Raw genomic sequence first — 17,532 nt, 5'->3', positions numbered from 1 at the left:
CTCCCACCCAGTTCATCCAAAACTGGCACCTTCAGCCTGGTTCTCATGGAGACAAGGACCGTGCTGCCCGAAGAGAGGGTCTCGGGGCAGAGCCACAGGTGGAAAGAGGGGCAGGGCCCTTTACAAAGCTGTCTGGGAGCAGGGGGCTCTCTTTTCCCACTTGCTTCTCCTCTTCCATGTGGAAGGGGTCCTGAGCATTGTGGGAAGGTGCGGGGAACTGAGATCCAGCTTCCCAATTCCTGACAAATTCCTCAGACTCTCTGCCTCAGTTTACCCACCTCTGCAATGGGCCTGGCGACCTTGCTGTCTCAGGGAAGGGTGACAATCAAAGGGCCCCCAGACCGAACGACGAATGAGACATCAGAGGGAAGCTGAAGGCTGCCTCCCTCCTCCTGCCCTATAGAGCTTGTGGGAGGGTCGGGAGGGGCGGCCGGCCTCAGCCCTTCTGCCCGGTGTCCAGCCTCCCGGGCCACTCCGTCCTACAGGCTCCTGCAGGGGAGGGCTCTGAACAGGGAGGTTTGGACAGAGGAGCTCTCATCCCCTTCCGGGGCTTCTCCTGCCTGCGGGCCTTCCTGTGAGGGCCCAGCTCGGGTGGCCTCCCTCCCATCACTCTTGTTTCTCCCTCCTCTCCCCATTCCCTCCATTCCTGAGTTCAGACTTTGTTGGTACCCCCCCTGAATTCAACACTCCCTGCAATCCTTCCCGCCGGGGTGTGCCTGTTGGAGTCCTTCCGTGGCTTCCCAGGGCCCTGAGGACAAAGGTCCAAACTCCCGGGCCTGTGCTCACGGCCTTCGAGATCAGTGGTCAGACTCCAGCTAGCAACCGCTCCGCCCCACCCAGACCCAGCTCTCCAGACCAAAGGGCGCCATTACTTTCCTCCAAATTCACTCTGTCTACTGCCTTCACACCTGTGCCCTGAAGTCCCCTGCCTGGAAGCCCCATCCTCCATCTCTGTGGACTCAAACCTTCCCCAAGCCCCTCAAATGGCCCTGCCTCCAGACTGCCACACAGGCAGGCCGGCCTGCACTGGGAACCCCGGGGATCTCGTTCCCCCCTTTCTCGGCGACTCAACTTTCGCCCTGCTTTTTGCCGAATGCGTCTACTCCCCACTCCACCCCCCAACCACCTCCAGGCTGGGAGCTCCTTGAGAGAGAAGTGTTATCCAGGCCAGGGAGTCTTACGCGGGAACTCGCCCACGGAGGGGCCTCGGCGACTTTGTTTCACCAAAATTGCATTAAATGATTCGCTAGCCCAGCGATGCCACTCCTGGGTTCACACCCAGCAGAAATGCATGCACATGGTCTCCAGAATCTATGTCCTAGTATGTTCTGGACGACGTATGCGATAGCTCAAAACTGGAAACAAGTCACATGCCTGTGAACAGAAGAGCAGATATGTGATGGAATATGACACAGCAGTGAAAATGGATGAACTACTGCTCCACGCATCACACACGAGTCTCGCAGATGTAACACTGGGCAAAAGAAGTGACTCAGGTGAGAATATGTTATAGGACTCTAATTAGAAAGTTCTAAATCAGACCAAACTCATCAAAGGTGATAGAAGTCAGAAGACTGGGCTACTTTGTGGAGAGGGAAGTGTCAGGGAGGAGGCAGGAGAGGAACTTCTGGGCTGTTGGTAACGTACGATTTCTTCGGCTGGGTGGTGGTTTTAAAAAGTTGGGTGGAATGACCTCAGGTCAATCACCTGACTTCTGAGGGTTTTGTTTTTCCAGATGTTAAAGCGGCATAGTGCCCACTCCCAATTTCGTTCAGCTGTTGAAAGACCGGAGGATGCACTGGGGCTGGGGAGCGTTCCAAAGCTGAGAAGGTTCCAGAAAAACCTCACCTTCCAGTGGACCTGGGACGCCTCCCAACACACAAATCAGTCCACCTCAAAGCCGTTTGTTCTGGGCGGGCTGCGGTGCAGCTCCGTCCGGCCGCAGACGGGCAGATATTTTCCTGGCAAATGACCGGGTGGCCAGAGATGCTGCACAGCTGCTCCTGCTCTCTGGAGTCAGGGGGATACTGAGGTTTACAAGCGGCAGTTGGCAAGACGGGGAGCAACTGCCCTGACCTGTAGTGTTTGCCGATTTCCACGGTGTGAACACTCCTACCACGGCTGACTTCAAGCTGCCAACATGACATCATTGACCGTGGCATGGGGAACACATGTACACAGTTGGTTCTCGCGAGCTGGCAAACTGGCTCCAGTACACCAGTGGGCTGATCCTCCCAGGACGCAGCCTCCTGGCTCAGTAGGACGTGGGGTCAGGGCTGAGGGTGAAAGCCGTGAGGAAGGCTGGACTGTGAGAACATCCTCCTTGGCATGCCTGCAGCCCTCCCTCCAGAGAGGTCACTTCTCTCTCCCGATTCATTTTGCAGTGTGGGTCTAGCCTTCTTCCCCCAGGCTGCAGCCCCACCCCCATCCCTCTCCAAAACTACTGCCTGCTTAAGGAATCTTCCAGCAAACTCCTTCTGAAGCTCTCAGATCCACCCTCTCCTCCTCGTCACTGTTGCAGCCATCACCCTCCCTCGCCATCTCTCACCTGAAGGACTGAACAGCCTCCTAATAGTCTCTCCACCTCCGGCCTCACCTCCTCTCCCCCGCTACTCCTGCCCCCACAGGCTCTCCTTTGTACACTCGACAGTGATCTTTACAAAACACAGACTTTATTGTAGACTCTCACTCGGAAACCTCCCACGGCTGCCCATTGTCTGTGAAAACTGTAACCTCTCAGCCTGGCGTTCTTGACGGAACTAGCTCATTCATGCCCTATCCCTCGAGTGCGCACACACCCTGCTACATCCTTGCAGATGGTCTCTTTATTAAATTGTCCTCAAGGGCTATCCTGGGATCCTGACAGATACAGTGAGGTACACCTATTTACCCATTGAATCTATGCCACATGGAACAGGTTGCTCAAGAGGGAGTGAGCACCCCATCAATAGAGACAATCAAGTAGAGAATTATCTAGCATGTTATTGAAGAGATTTCTGCATTGGTCAGGGCCTCAATTAGAGGACCTCAATGGTCCTCACCCCTTAAGAACCCTTCCTCTTGTGCCAGCCTTGTTAAAAAGCATCCAGCCCCAGTGCCTCTGTAGCTATGATTTAATGACTCAATCACAGTTACCAGTCAGCACTCCAGGCCAGGCCCTGTCACTGCCTCTTACTGTCAGCCTCTGGCTTGCACCCCAGGCAGAAACAGGCAGGCTCAGAACAGGAGAACTGCTTCCCAACTCCACACCCTTCCTTTTTTGCCTCCGATCCATCAGTGAATAAGGTGGGAGGTGGTGTCACTGGGGGAGGGAATGGTGGAGAGCAGATCAGTGCCCAAGTCAGGGCCAGAGACCCAGGATGGAGAATGCCATTTTAAAGACGGGGAAACTGTGTCCCCGAGGGGGCGGCACATGCCCCAAATTTCCAAGGGAAAATGGGCGCTCTGTTTTCCTGACACCCCGCCAAAGACCCTTTTCTTCATTGAATTACTTGGCACTTTTGTCAAAAGTCGATTGGCACAATCCATGAAAGAAAGAATTCATAAGTTGGACTTGATTAAAATTTAAAAGTTCTGCTCTGTGAAAGATGATGTCAAGAGAACAAGAAAAAAAAGCCACAGACTGGGAGAAAGTGTTTGCAAAAGATATGTCTGGTAGAGGACTGTTACCCAAATATACAAAGAACTCTTAAAACTCAACAATAAGAAAACAAACAACCTGATTAAAAAATGAGCAAAAGACCTAAAACACACCTCACCCAAGAAATACACAGATGGCACATAAATGTATGAAAATATACTCCACATCATATCTCATCAGGGAGACGCAAATCAAAACAACAACGAGATGTGCGCCTGTTGGAATGGCCAAAGTCCAGAAGCCTGACAACACCAAATGCTGGCGAGGACGTGGAACCACAGGAGCTCTCACCCATTGCTGTGGGCGAAAAATGATGCAGGCTCTTTGGAAGGCAGTTTGTGAGTCTCTTACAAAACTAAACATACTCTTATCATACGATTCAGCAATCGCTCTCCTTTGTATTTACTCAAAGGAGCTGAAAACTTACATCCAAACAAAAACCGGTACATGACTATTTATAGCAGCTTTACCCATAATTGCCAGAACTTGGAAGCAACCAAGATGTCCTTCAATAGGTGAATTGGTAAATAAACCATGGTCCATCCAGACAACAGAACGTTATTCAGTGCTAAAAAGAAAGGAGCTATGAAGTCATGAGAAGACATGGAGGAAACTTAAACACATAGGACTAAGTGAAAGAAGCCAGTCTGAAAGGCTACGTACTGTATGATTCCAACTGTATGACATTCTGGAAACAGCAAAACTATGGAGACAATACAAAGATCAGTAATTGCCAGGGGTTCGGGGTTGGGGAGGGGTGGCGGTGGAAGGGATGATAGGTGGAGCACAGAGGATTTTTAGGGCAGTAGAACTACTCTGTATGACACTATAATGGTGGATACGTGTTATTACAAATTTGACCAAACCTATAGAATGTACAGCATCAAGAGGGAGCCCTAATGTAGACTATGGCCTCTGTGTGATAATTGTGTGTCAGTGTAGGTTCACTACGTGTAACAAACATATCACTCTAGTGGGGATGTTGATACTGGGGGAAACTATGCACGTGTGGGGGCAGGGGGTATATGGGAAATCTCTCTACCTTCCGCTCAATTTTGCTGTGAACCTAAAATTACTCTAAAAAAATAAAGTCTATTTTTAAAAATCCATTGACCACATATACATGGGTCTGATTCTGGTATCTCTATTTTGTTTGATGTATCTATGTTTTGATTATGGTAGCTCATGGTTAAGTCCTGAAAATGGGAGTGTGAGTGGTCCAAATTCTTTTTCAAAATAGTGTTGGCTATTTTAAGTTCTTCGTATTTCTACATACATTTTAGAATTAGCTTTTTAATATTTATAGAAAGTATGCAAGGCCGGCCCAGGGATATAGCGGTTAAGCAGTGGTTAAAGCCACTGCTTCGGTGGCCTGGGGTTCACAAGTTTGGATCCCAGGCATGGACCTATACACTGCTCATCAAGCCATGCTGTGGAGGTATCCCACATATAAAATAGAGAAAGATTGGCATGGATGTTAGTTCAGGGAAAATCTTCCTCACGCAAAAAGGGGAGGATTGGCAGCAAATGTTAGCTCAGGGCCAATCTTCCTTACCAAAAATAAGAACAAAGTATCTTGCAATTTTCATTAGGATTGCATTCAACCTATGGATTATTTGGGGAGATTATTAGATAGATTATTGTTAACCTCTTAAAAATATTGAGTCTTCTGATCCATGAACATGTCATATCTATTTATTTAGATCTTCTTTGATTTCTCTCATCAATTTTGTAGTTTTGGGCATATAAATCTTGCATATATCTTGTTAGGTTAATCTCCAAGTATTTTATGTTTTCATGCTATTACAAATGAATGTTTTAAAATTACGGTTTCCAGTTGTGTGTTGCTGGTACATATACAATCGCATAGCACAAATACAACTGATTTTTGTATACTGACCTTCTATGGTACAACCTTGCTAAATTTCCATGTTAGTTCTTGTAGCTTTTTGGTACATTCTGTTGGAATTTTGGGTGTAGACAATTTTATGTAGACATTATTGTGCGTAGACATTATTATGCCATCTGCAAATAAACAGGGTTTTTTTTCCTTTCCAATTTGGGGCTTTTATTTTTATTGCCTTATTGCACTGGCTGGGTCTTCCAATACAATGTTGAACAGAAGCAGTGTGAGTGGACGCTCTTGACTCTTTCTGATCCTTTGGGGCAGCACTCAGTCTCCCACCATTAACTATGATATTAGCCCTGTGTCAGGTTGAGGATGTTCTCTTCTATTCCTAGGTTTGTTTGGTTTTTTTTTTTTATCATGGCTGAATGTTAAATTTTGTCAAATGCCTTTTCTGTATCTATTGAGATGAGCATATGGTTTTTCTAGTTTAGTCTCTTGATCTGGTAAACTACATTGACTAATTTTCAAATGTTGAACCAATCTTGCATTTCTGGGATAAACTTCACTTGCTCATGATGTATTAACAGTTTAATATATTTTTAAAATCAACTTGCTAAAATTGTGCTAAGGGGGCTGGCCTGGTGGCGGAGTAGTTAAGCTCAGAAGCTTTGCTTCAGCGGCCAGGGGTTTGCAGGTTCGGGTCACGGGCATGGACCCACACACCACTCATCAGGCCACACATGGTGGTGTCCCACATAAAGTGGAGGAAGATCAGCACAGATGTCAGCTCAGGGCCAGTCTTCCTAACAAGTAAATAAATAAATCAGTAAAATTTCGCTAAGGATTTCTGCATCTATGTTCATAGGGGTATTGGTCTGAATTTTTCTTGTATTTTAAGGCATTTATCTATTTGGGTATTAGGATAATACTGTCTTCATAAGACGAGTTGGGAATATTCCCACATCCGTGTCGAGTAATTTTTCAGTGGACACTGGACATCGTGCACTTCAGGCTGCAGAGAGCTCCGTCTTGCTGTCGTCCTGACACAAGTGTTGGATGCTGTTTGGTATGCAGCTAGGTTACTTGTAGATCAGTTTGATCCTTAAAGTCTTGTTTTCAGCCTCAGTGAAGGTGAGCTTGGAGTGTCTTTTCCTCTGAGGTCGTGTAGGCCTGTGACTAAGGCACGACCCTTCTGGGGCCTCTCCACCCTGACCCTCAGAACTTGGCTGTCTGCCAGCCCGTGTGAGATTTGAGATTTGTTCAGCTCACAGCTCCCTGCTCATTCTTTGTTGGCCTTGCAGAGTTTCATCCTAACTCTGAACATCTCTGGATTTAGCCACAGAATCTAGGGGATTCCTATGGGGATTGCCAAACCTCTTTCTCTGCATAGCTTCCTAGTCTCTGGTTCTCTACCCTACAAATTCCAGCCGCCTCAGCCTCCTTGGATGTCGATCCATTGCCTCCATTGAGAGAGCCCACTGGGCTCTCCTTGGCGCCCCTCCTCGCACTGTAGTATGAATAGCGCCCCCAGGCTGAGAGCTGGGGTCCACCTTGTTTGTTTCCCTCATCTCTAGAATCAAAGTCAATAGCTGCCTACTGTCCAATGTCCAAAGACAGTGGTTTCATATCTTTTGTCCAGTTCTCTAGATGTTTATGGAAAGAGGGTAAGTCCAGTCTCAGTAACCCCATCATGGCTCCCCTCCCTTATTGTAGTCCTTTCCATCTGTCACCCCTCTGCCAGCAGAAGACACCCTCTCTTCTTGACGCCTGGGTGCACTGCAGGGGAGGAGGCTCTACATGGCCAGGAAACAGCCACCAGCCTCATCCCTTCCAGAGCCCTCCCTCTTCCACCCCTGCCTACCTTCCTCCCTCTGACCTTAGTTTTCTTGGGGCCTAAAGCCTGATTTATCTTTTCAAACCTAAAGGATTGGGACCAACAAGTTTTGACCCTCGTGCCAAACACTGACCTGGATGCTCTTACAAGAATCGTCTAATTAAATCTTCACAATATCTTTCTAAGGATTGAAGCTACTATCGTTTATTTAGCAGTTGCTCTGTGCTAGGCACCATGCTAGGTATTTACACATGATTCCACCTAACACTTACCACAGTCCTATGATATAGTTACTAAACCCACTTTACAGATGTGGAAACTGAGGTGCAGAGAGGTTGAGTGACTTGCCCGAGGTCCCACAGCTCAGAAGTACAGGAGTACTTTGTGAGAAGTTCAGGCATTCCGACCCCAGGAGGCTGGGCTCTCCCCCCACACCAGGCTGGCTCATCTGCTGCCCCCTCACCAAGGCTGCTCAGGCTGGGGACCGGAGGCCTCGTTCCTCTAGGGCCGTTCTCCCCTGGCCTGCAATCAGCTTCCAGCTCCGGGACTTTGCTCTCCCAGGGAGGGGGGCTTGGAGAGAAGCAGGAGAGGTCATTGCGATTCTCTGACTCTGACGCCTCACAGCCAGCCCCTGCCCCCACCAGCACAGCCCTTAGCACCAGGGCCCCTCAGGCGCCCCTGCCTGCCCATCCGTAATCCCCTTGTGACCAACGTGGTTAGTTCCAGTGCCTGCACTCACACCTCGGGTGGACCACAGGTCACAGACCCCTTTCTTGTCCACCCCAGGCCTGCAGGGAAGGGACCTGTAAGGGTCTCAGGGCTCACAGCTGAGAGTTGAATATGTCCCCTGGGGAAATTCCCAGGACCTCAAGAATCCCTGGGGAACCACTGTCCCCAGAAACTGAAACTTGATTCTAGCTGCTAGCAACAAAAAAGTAATCTCTGACCTGGGGTAGTGGACCCACCCAGCTCACCCGCCTACAGCTGGATCTTGGGCCGGTTCCCTGGGGAAACTATTCTTGGATTGCGAGGAAGGGAACCTGAAGCCAAGGGCCAGCCGTGACCCCTCCCCCCTCCTCCTCTCCACAGCCTCATCACCATGAACCCTAGTCTCTTCCCCCTCAGCTGGGGCCAGGGAGGCAGGACATGATGAGGGTACTTAAGGGCCAAGGCCAGATTTAGGACCCAGGGGTTCCGTACTTCCAGTCCAGGGCACCAAACCCGAATCAGCCCAGAGGTACACAGTTCTTGAATGAGAAATGAAAGTGACATCCTTCATGTGGGGAACGTCTTAGCCTTGGCAGTGTGGAAACAAGAACAACAGCAGTAATCACACTTTCCGAGCCCCACTGTGAGCCAGGTGCTTCATACACTTCACTGCTAACCCCCACAGCCTGTAGGATGGTATTATAGTGCCATTCGGTCAAACCGAGGTGCAGAGGGCAAGGTGACTTGGCCAGTCCTCAGCACCAGGCAAGAGCAATGCTGGCCTTCAAGCCCCGGGTGCTTGCCTGTGCTCCTTGCTTGTCTTGGCTGTGCTCACAGGCAACCTCATCCTTTGTCCGGCTACTCACAGGAACCCAAGAGCAGCAGAGTTGGCATCAGCATGCCCCTGACAGACAGGGAAACTGAGGCACCTGGACCAAAATCTCCCAGAGCCAAGTCAACGACTTAGGCTTCCTTGACCCCTGAGAGTGACCTCTCTGCCCCCATGCACAAGCGGGTGAAATTTTGTGTTCCTGCGGAAACTTGGCTGAAGCCAAGGGTTTAAAAAGAAACCAGCCAGTGTTAGGTCTAGCCTCACAGACTTCTGCGTGGGGAGTCACGCCGGGGACCCACCTCTCAAGGGCGGACGTGGCTCTGCAGAGCCCGTCCCCATGTGTCGTTAGGTTTGATCTACCAACAAGCCAGGCAGGGACTCTTTTACCCCATTGACAATCAAGGAGCCTGAGGCTCCGAATGGTGACCTGCAGCCCTCTGCTCATCAAATGCCCTGTGAGCAGCCCTGAGAGGAGGCGTGTTTGCGGGTGGCCTGATGATAACCTGTCACGGGGCCACAGACATCGGAATGCCCTGGGTCCAAAAGGCACTAATGAGCTGGGGGGAAGGGCAGGGACTTGGGCAAGCAGGGCCGTCCGGGTCAGGCCCGACGCCAGGACCTGAATGGGCGGGTGTGCGGGGAGCCCCAGGAAGCCGCGGCTCGGAGGCCACTGCCAGGCCTCTCTCCCAGGGCACTAATTGGGGCTGAGCGGGTCAGGGGGCCACGGTGCCCCCCACGGCTGGCGTTCGGAGGCAGGCAGGGGGCGAGCAGCCTTTGTCTGGCCTTTCGCCCCTTTGTCTCTGACCTCGGAGCAGAGGCCTGCACCGGCTTCCCCTGGGGGCCTGGAATCCGAGCTAATGAGGCGACTTCTGGGCAAAGCCGGACCCGCTGGGGCAGCAACATCAAGAGCAGGGGACGGGGAGCCTGGGGCCCCTCCAAGCCCAGCCCCCAGGGTCCCCTTGGAGGTAACAAGTGTCCTTTTCTGTGCACTGTTACTAAGTATGCCAGGCAACAGGTGCAAAAAGGACCATCCCACCACTGGAGGGACGGTCACTGTGCCTGTGCAGTCAGCATGAGCCTCGTTTAAAACACAAACCAAGGGTCCGAGAGATTGTGATCCACACAGGGACACAGCTGGCCACACACCCAAGACTGATCTGACTCTGGTTTTGCTCCTGCCCGCTGCAGACCCTCAGCCACCGCTGGCTGGTAATAATATCTCCCACTGCTCAACACTCACCCCGGGCCAGACACTGTGCTAAGCACTTTACGGTCATTATCTCATTAAATTCTCATGATCAGCCATAAAAAGAGGAAAGCTAGTATCCCCTTTTGGAGATGAGGAAATGGGGCAGAGAAAGGCTAAGTAATTTGCCTAGAGCCACACAGCCAGGACTGTTAGAGCAGAGACAACAAACAGAGAGTCAGGAGGTGAGTGAAGGAGGCTTGTGTGGGGCCCTCAGACAGGCCAGCTGGGAAAGATGCTGGATGAGAGGTGGGGTGGAGGCAGGGGAAGAGTGGGTGACACTTGGAGAAGTGTTAATCTTGGAGGACTTCCTAAAGGAGGCAATCACCATCTAAAGGAGGGGCTGGTCTGGAAGACCACAGCACGACCTCCCAGCTCGGCCACATGTCTCCTCCCAGCACTCTCACGACTCCAGCAGTTTGCAGGAAAATGCATGTTCTGGGTTTGGCATCCAAACCAAGAGGGTCGGGATGCTGTGTTTCCACAGCAACCGTATCCTTAACAGCATCCAGCCAGGACATTGTTTGGCTGTAGTGCGTACACGTGATCTTTTGATCGCCATCGAAGGTATTGAGAGGCAGCCCTCTACCTCTCCAAGGGCCCTCACCTCTCCTTGGAAAAATGGATGCCGCCCAAAAAAAGTGCGGGGATGGTAAGGGAGGGAGAGTCCTTACACAAGAGAGGGGGAAATGGGAAAAAATCGATGTTTGCATTAATGGAGTTGCCTGTTCAGCGTTTCTCCTCTTTTATAGATTTAGATAACATGTTCGTCAGGGATATCTTCATTTCCCAGAGCAAAGAAATTAATTACTCACTAATGGTGCAATTCAGAAATTAATTCGTGCTACCGTCTCAAATATGTCGTTATTAATCAATTGATAGAGAGGGGCTGGCGGGGAGAGGTGTCCATTAAGGTCTGAGGAGCTTGGGGTGACCTGGAGCCAGCCTCAGAGGCCAGGATTGGAGGCTGCAGGCCTGAAAGGGGGCTCTGGGAATCTCTGGGAAGATTTGACTGGGGTTAAGGGGGGCTTTGGGTGAGTCCTCCGGGTCTCAAGTTTCCCATCTGCACACCGAGGCAGGCTGGACTTGAGCGGTTCTTCTCAAACCCCTGGTAACTGCAGAGTTCATCCCTACAGCAGCACACAGAACCCAGTACCCACGGGCTGGGGCAGGCGCGGGAGGCTTGGGGTCAGGGTCCCCAGGGCTCTGCAGAGCATAGGAGCAAACCCTGGGAAGAGGCCCCCTGGCTGCCTTGACTCCCTTTTTCTCTGGGGTGGGACCTGGGAGGTTTCGTCCTTCAGGGAGGCGTCCCTGCTTCCTCGCCCCTCCACACACTGACCCACATCCCGTTCAGCTCCAGCACCAACTCCAAGAGAAGAGCAACCCTGGACTCCAGGCATCGTGGCCCCAGCGCCCACCCTCCCAGCCACCACCTACATCCTCCACACAGTACTGGTTCATAATCTGCTGTTTCTTTCTGATATTTCACATCCTCCAACAAGCTTTCCCACTTTGATCCTGTGTGGTGGGCTGCGGGTACACCGTTATTCCCATTTGTCAGATGAGGAAGTGAGGCTCCAAGAGGCCAAACCAGCACAATGCAGGCTGAGGTGGGGCACAAACCTAGGCCTCCTGGCATCCAACCTTGTGCTGGCTGTGGAGGGTGGGCACTCAGACAGACCATATGGCCGACGCAGCCCAGCCCCCGCTGAAGGGAAAGACCAAAGAACCTGAGCTGTGTGCGGAACAGGCCATCAGTCAGGTGTGTTCCAGAAGAGCCGCAGGGACACGTGGGATCTGCGAGTTAGAAGGAGCAGCCCCTTCATTTTACTGATGGGGAAACTGAGTCCCAGGGAAGGGAAGAGTTGACCAAGACCACCCGGCAAAGGAAGACAGGGATTCCCTAGGGTGGGACCCTGAGAGATAACTTATCCCCTGAAGGATTTCCCACGCCCTGAGGACAGCACCTCCCTGCCCTTGCTGATTGAGGGGTGGGTCTCACTAGGACCTGGAGGGTGGACAGGACGACCCTCAGGTGCCAGGAGGCCCTAGGAAGCTGTGAGTCGGTAAGTGGAAGCAGCAGGTGAACCACCTGGGAAACAGCAGGATCAGAGATGATTTCCCAAGTGATCTGTGAACCTTGAAGGAAGCGATGAGAAGAGCTGCGTGGTGGAGCCCCTGCTTCCCCCATCCCGGCCTCGCCCCGGCTGCTGGGGAGGAACCTTGGACTCGTCTAATACACCAGCATTTATTGAGCGCCTACTGTGTGCCAGCCATCTCTCATTGTCATTCCACTTAGCCTTCAGCACCACCCCATTCACAGATGAGGAAACCGAGGCCCAGAGAAGAAAGGGACTCGCTCACAGTCACCCAGCTTGGCACAGGGCCTGGAGTGCAGCAGAGGAGAGGGAGCTGGCAGAGCAGATGTGAGGAGGGACAGAGAAGAGAAGAGAAAGAGAAGGTGCAGCATGGTTTCCCTGGCGACGCTGACTGCCCACAGCCACTCTCACTCAAGACAAATAATAATCACAACCCACAGCATCAGTGGACTCACAGCGGCTCTCAGCACCCAGGGCAGCGGAGGGCAGCAGGCGGTCTGTACAGGCTTGGGATCCAGGAGTGCTGTGTCCCAGCTCTGTCTCGGTCCCCTGTGGGACCTTGGACAATTGAGCCTCTGTCCCCTAATCAGTAAAATGGGTTAAACCCCTCAGGTGCAGTGAAAGAGTCAAACAAGGGGATGCAAGTGAAGGACGTGGTAAATTGCAGAATGCCGTGTAAGTGCCCGTTACTGCTTCCTGGCTTCAAGTTCTTGGCTTGGTGGGCCTCCTCTGAAAGAGCAGGCACCTCCCACCCCAATGACCTCCACCAGGCGTTTGTTTCTGTCGCCAAGGTGTGATGCAGGTGGAGTGGGTTCATGCCACACCAGGACCCACAGATGCAGCCAGCTCAAGGCAGCCACCTCTAATCGTAGCTGTCTTCTCCAGCCCTGCACAGACACACACTCACAGGCATGCACAAGCACGCACCTATCACCATGCACATACACACACTCATATACACACTCACATGTTCACCCCCAGCACCACCCACACTCACTTAAACCAAAGATATGGAAGCATGCACGCACACACACACACACACACACACACACACACACTTCTCTCTCATTTACACCCTCCTGGTCACGAAACACGTGCGGGCAGTCACACACGTCCATCAGCACATGAGCCTTGAGTGCAGGTGCACACACTCACACATATACACACTCTCACTCGATCACTCACATCCTGGCCATAAACGTGAACTGAGACGCAGGTGGGAAGGAGCATAACTGCTCCTCTTTTCAAGGGGAGAGGGAGAGCCTGGCATCAGTGAAAGCCCCCGGAGCCCCCTTCCTCCCTGCTCCCCTGCAGCTTCCCTGGAGCCCTGCAGCCGGCCCTACTCTGGCACGGGCCACACCACCCAGAACCATTCCCTACCCCTACCTTCCCTGGCCAGCTGGGAGGGATCAGGGAAGTCCTCCTCCTGGTCAGGAGGGCGATCTGAGAACCAGAGAGGACCTGTCCCGACATCAGTCTCCTCCTCTGAGTCTCTCTTAGACCTTCTCCCTGGGCTGGACGCGGGAGGGTAGTGGTCTTCTCAGCGTGCTGTTCACACAGTCCCTGCGCCATTTAGCCAGGGGGAGGCTGAGAGAAGGCAGCTCATGGACCCTCCACGGGCACCTGACTGTCCCCACAACCCTGCTGAGACCCTAGGTGGCAGTGGAGGGCCTCAGGGAGGTGTGCTGTGAATGTGAGTGTGTACAGAGGGTTACTAAACCCCTACTGTGTCCCCCCTTCTCTCTAAGGGGCATGATTTTGCCAGCACAGGGACTACAGGGGCTTGGTAGGCCCTCCTGGCTCTTGGCCAGGACCTTTGCGCAGGGTACATATTGTACCATACATAGTGCGCATTGGCCGGGGAGATGCCATTACTTCCCGTTTGGTTGAGTTGGGTTGGGTTGTTTTGGCTCGAGGTCAGTGGGTGTGAGTGTGAAAGATGGAGTTAAGCTGTGGTGAGTGAATATGGGGGGAGTTGAGCTTGGTTGGGTTGGATCAAGTTTGGACTGAACTGGATTGGAGAGTTGCCCCTGGGGGAGAAGTCTCAAGGGGTTCAGTGCACGCATGTGGAGCCATAGCAGCCCCGGGAACCACAGGTGTCATGTTCCCTGTTCCTTGCTTAGCGCTTATTACAGCAGAACCAGGCTCAGCCCCAGGGAAAGCAGAAGGGGATGAAATGTGCGTTGCTTCACCTGCCTCGGGAAGCCTTGCAGCGAGCCCAGGCCGGCCTCTCCATGCTGCGCAGGGCTTGGCTCCTCTCTCCTAACAGTCAGGCCCCCTCTGCTGCCTACTGGGTCCCCCCTAAACAGTCGCACCTGAGCCAAGGGGCAGCGAGAGAGGGTTTGCCGGAGGATGGAGGGCACTAGGCGTCGCAGGGACTAGCGCAGGATTTCGGGCCCAGTCAGAGCAGCTGTAAGATGCAGGAGAGAAGACCGCCATGTGTTGGGGCATCCTCTCTCCCGCACATCTCAAAACACACCTGTCCTGGGGACCAAGTGTTTAGAACCTTGGAGAAGCCTATAATCCGATCAGCTAGTTCCTGATGAGAGTCCCTACGTGTGGCCCTCCTCATGGCGATGTTGCCCTTTCATGGGGACGTCTGGACACAATGCTCTAACCCCAAGATAAGAGCTCAGTGGGGAACTCCGTCTCCCTGCTAGTCTGGGGAGGGCGGAGACATTTTGAAAATTCAAAGACCTTTGGTCCTCACCAAGTCACAGAGTGACGGGAACTGCTCATTCCTCTGGGTCAAAGCCAGCCTCAAGCGTGGGGACGTGCCCCCAGCCTCTCAGAGAAGGCCTCTCTCTAGGACCCACGCCCCTCATGTGTACCATGCGAGGAGAGAAGGAAGGATGGCGTGGATGATCTTTATGATTCCTTCCAGTCGTCAACAACCTCTAAAGTGCAACAACACACTTGGTGCGTATCACAGAGTGAGGGCTCCTGTTAGCATGTGGGAGGACCAGTCCCTATGTCACTACTTACAATGCGCACCTATGTCACCCTCTGAGGTAGGTAGGGTGGCAACCATTAAGTTCATTTTATGAATGTGGAATCTGAACTTCTGAGAGGTTGAGTAGATTGCCCAAGGACACACAGCAACAAGACTTGAACCAAGGTGTTCAGATTTTCAAGATGGCATTCTTTCTACAACATGGTGCTGCATCTTGCTGGGACTTTTATCTTGCCAAGAGGGTATGTCATATCTCTAGTAATGAATTCCTTGATTTAACTGGTTCTGTCTATTTAGCCCACTCCAGGGCTTAGGAAATAGTGAGTGACAAGTGATGCTGACATCTGCCTCTGGAGGTCTAGAAGCTCTCCTTCCTGTCCAGTCCGTGGCACTGGCCTCCCTCCCCCTTCTTAACACCCTGCACTTCCCCCAAGACTGATGTCTGCCTTACTGTGCTCTGTGGGAGGGGTGAAGATACGAAGGTGACACTAGAAATGGCGGTGGCCAAGTGAGCTGGAGAGCCCCTCCTCGTCTGCCTCCCAATTTACCTGCAGCCGGTTCTGCCTAGATAGCAGCCTGGCTGCCTGCTAAGTCCCGGGCCCGGCATGAGTAGCCCCTCACCCTGCCATGGAAGCCCTCCGACCACCAGCCTGGAAGCAGAGCCAAAGAAATGAGGCTTGGCCCATCAAGGAAGAGCCAGCTTCCCCATCGCAGCTGGGTGTGGCAGAGTAACAACAGCATGCGTGTTCAAACACACACACACGTTCACAAACCAAAAGATCCCTACTGGCTTCCCAGGGAGCCTGACCAGGGTATGAGATTCCCGCCCTCTCACGCACATAATAAATGAAAATCCTGGAACTGTGCTGCAAAAAGTTATCGGAAGGTGTGTTTGGGTTCCACATAAGATAGGGTACTCTAAAAACTCGAACAGCCTCGCCATTAAATGGACTGCCTCGGCAGAAGTGAGAAACCCATCCCTGGAGGTATGCACGCTGATGCTGTCCTACTTGTCAGAGGCCTACAAAAATGGCTCCTATATCCCAAAGGTGCTGACCTGGAGATCCCTCTGGCCCTCTCCACATCAGGGTTCTATGACTCTGGGACAGCGGGATATGGAAGAAAGTGCCAGGGGCTGGGACACGGGGCTCTGGCCCCAACATTTCCCTTAGCTGCGTGACCTCAGGCAGGTTCCCTGGAGCTGCCTCAGAGATGCTGTGGGGCGATGGAAAGGCACAGGGAGCGTGCTCTGGGTCACCCCCCCACCCCGTCCCAGCTTCAAGAAGAGCAGCTGGGCAGCAGCAAATAAGAGCTCATCTGAGCCAACAGGCCCTGCTGAGAAACGTGAAAAACCCAGAAAGGAGGATTGAAAAGGCCCTCCTAGCTCTGAAGTCCGGGCTCCCAGTTTCATTTCAGAGGTGCTGACTGACCTTCATCAATGGACATTGACTAGTGCCCAGGCTCACCCTGGGTCCCGTTGGGACATAGAGAAGTCTAAGGCATGGTCTCTGCCCTCGGTTCCCTTAAGAAACAAAGCCACGTCTAATCACAAAGACGGGGGATTATCTTTGGGTTTGGTTGAATCTATCACTTAGTTTGCGTAAAGAGCCCCACTGCTTCCTGGGAGTAGCCAGATGTGATTAGAAGAGTCGCTAACCTTCGGGTGTTGGGGCATGGCCAGCGTAGAAAAGTCCTTTTCTCTCTTCTCTGGGGTTGGGTCGGAGTGAGCCCAGTGGAGATGAGAGCAGGGAAGAGAGGGCTCCGTCAGCTTACAAGGATGCGGGTAAAGTAGTCCTTGGGTGTGTCCTGAGAGATGCTTGCCTTCCCTCTAACTGAGCTCCCACCAATGGGGGCAGCTTCCCTTCAGTGGTACCAGGGGCCTAGAGAGACAGGTCCACCGGCCTGATACGTGGGAAGGGCCCTGGGCCACCCGGCACCAGCACAGAGCAGTCTTCGTGGGTTTAACAGATCCTGACTTGCAGACTCAGGATGTTGAGTTACCCCTGTGGGGCCTCCTGCCTCCCTGACTCATGGGGCTTCCGGGTGGGCAGTGAAACCTTCCAGACAGGGTGGATCCTCAGGGCAGGAGAAATCTGCCAAGCCCTACACTAGCCCTTCGTGCTACAGTTGTATTGACGTCGGTTTCTGGAATCGAGCATGTGTGGTGCTCAGGCTCCAGGTGTTGAAAGAAGAGAGATCCCTGGGAGTTAGAACTGTCATGGGTGGCCGTCCAGTTATCTATTTCTGCATAACAAACTAACCTAAAACTTAGTGACTTAAGACAACAAGTTATTATTATTGCTATATCTCACTATACTGTGGGTCAGGGATTTGAACAGGGTACAGTGGGGCTGACTTGTCTTTGCTCCAT

Source organism: Equus przewalskii, chromosome 1, assembly GCF_037783145.1.
Source record: "Equus przewalskii isolate Varuska chromosome 1, EquPr2, whole genome shotgun sequence".
NCBI classification, from domain to species: domain Eukaryota; kingdom Metazoa; phylum Chordata; class Mammalia; order Perissodactyla; family Equidae; genus Equus; species Equus przewalskii.
This window is presented reverse-complemented; position numbering follows the sequence as displayed.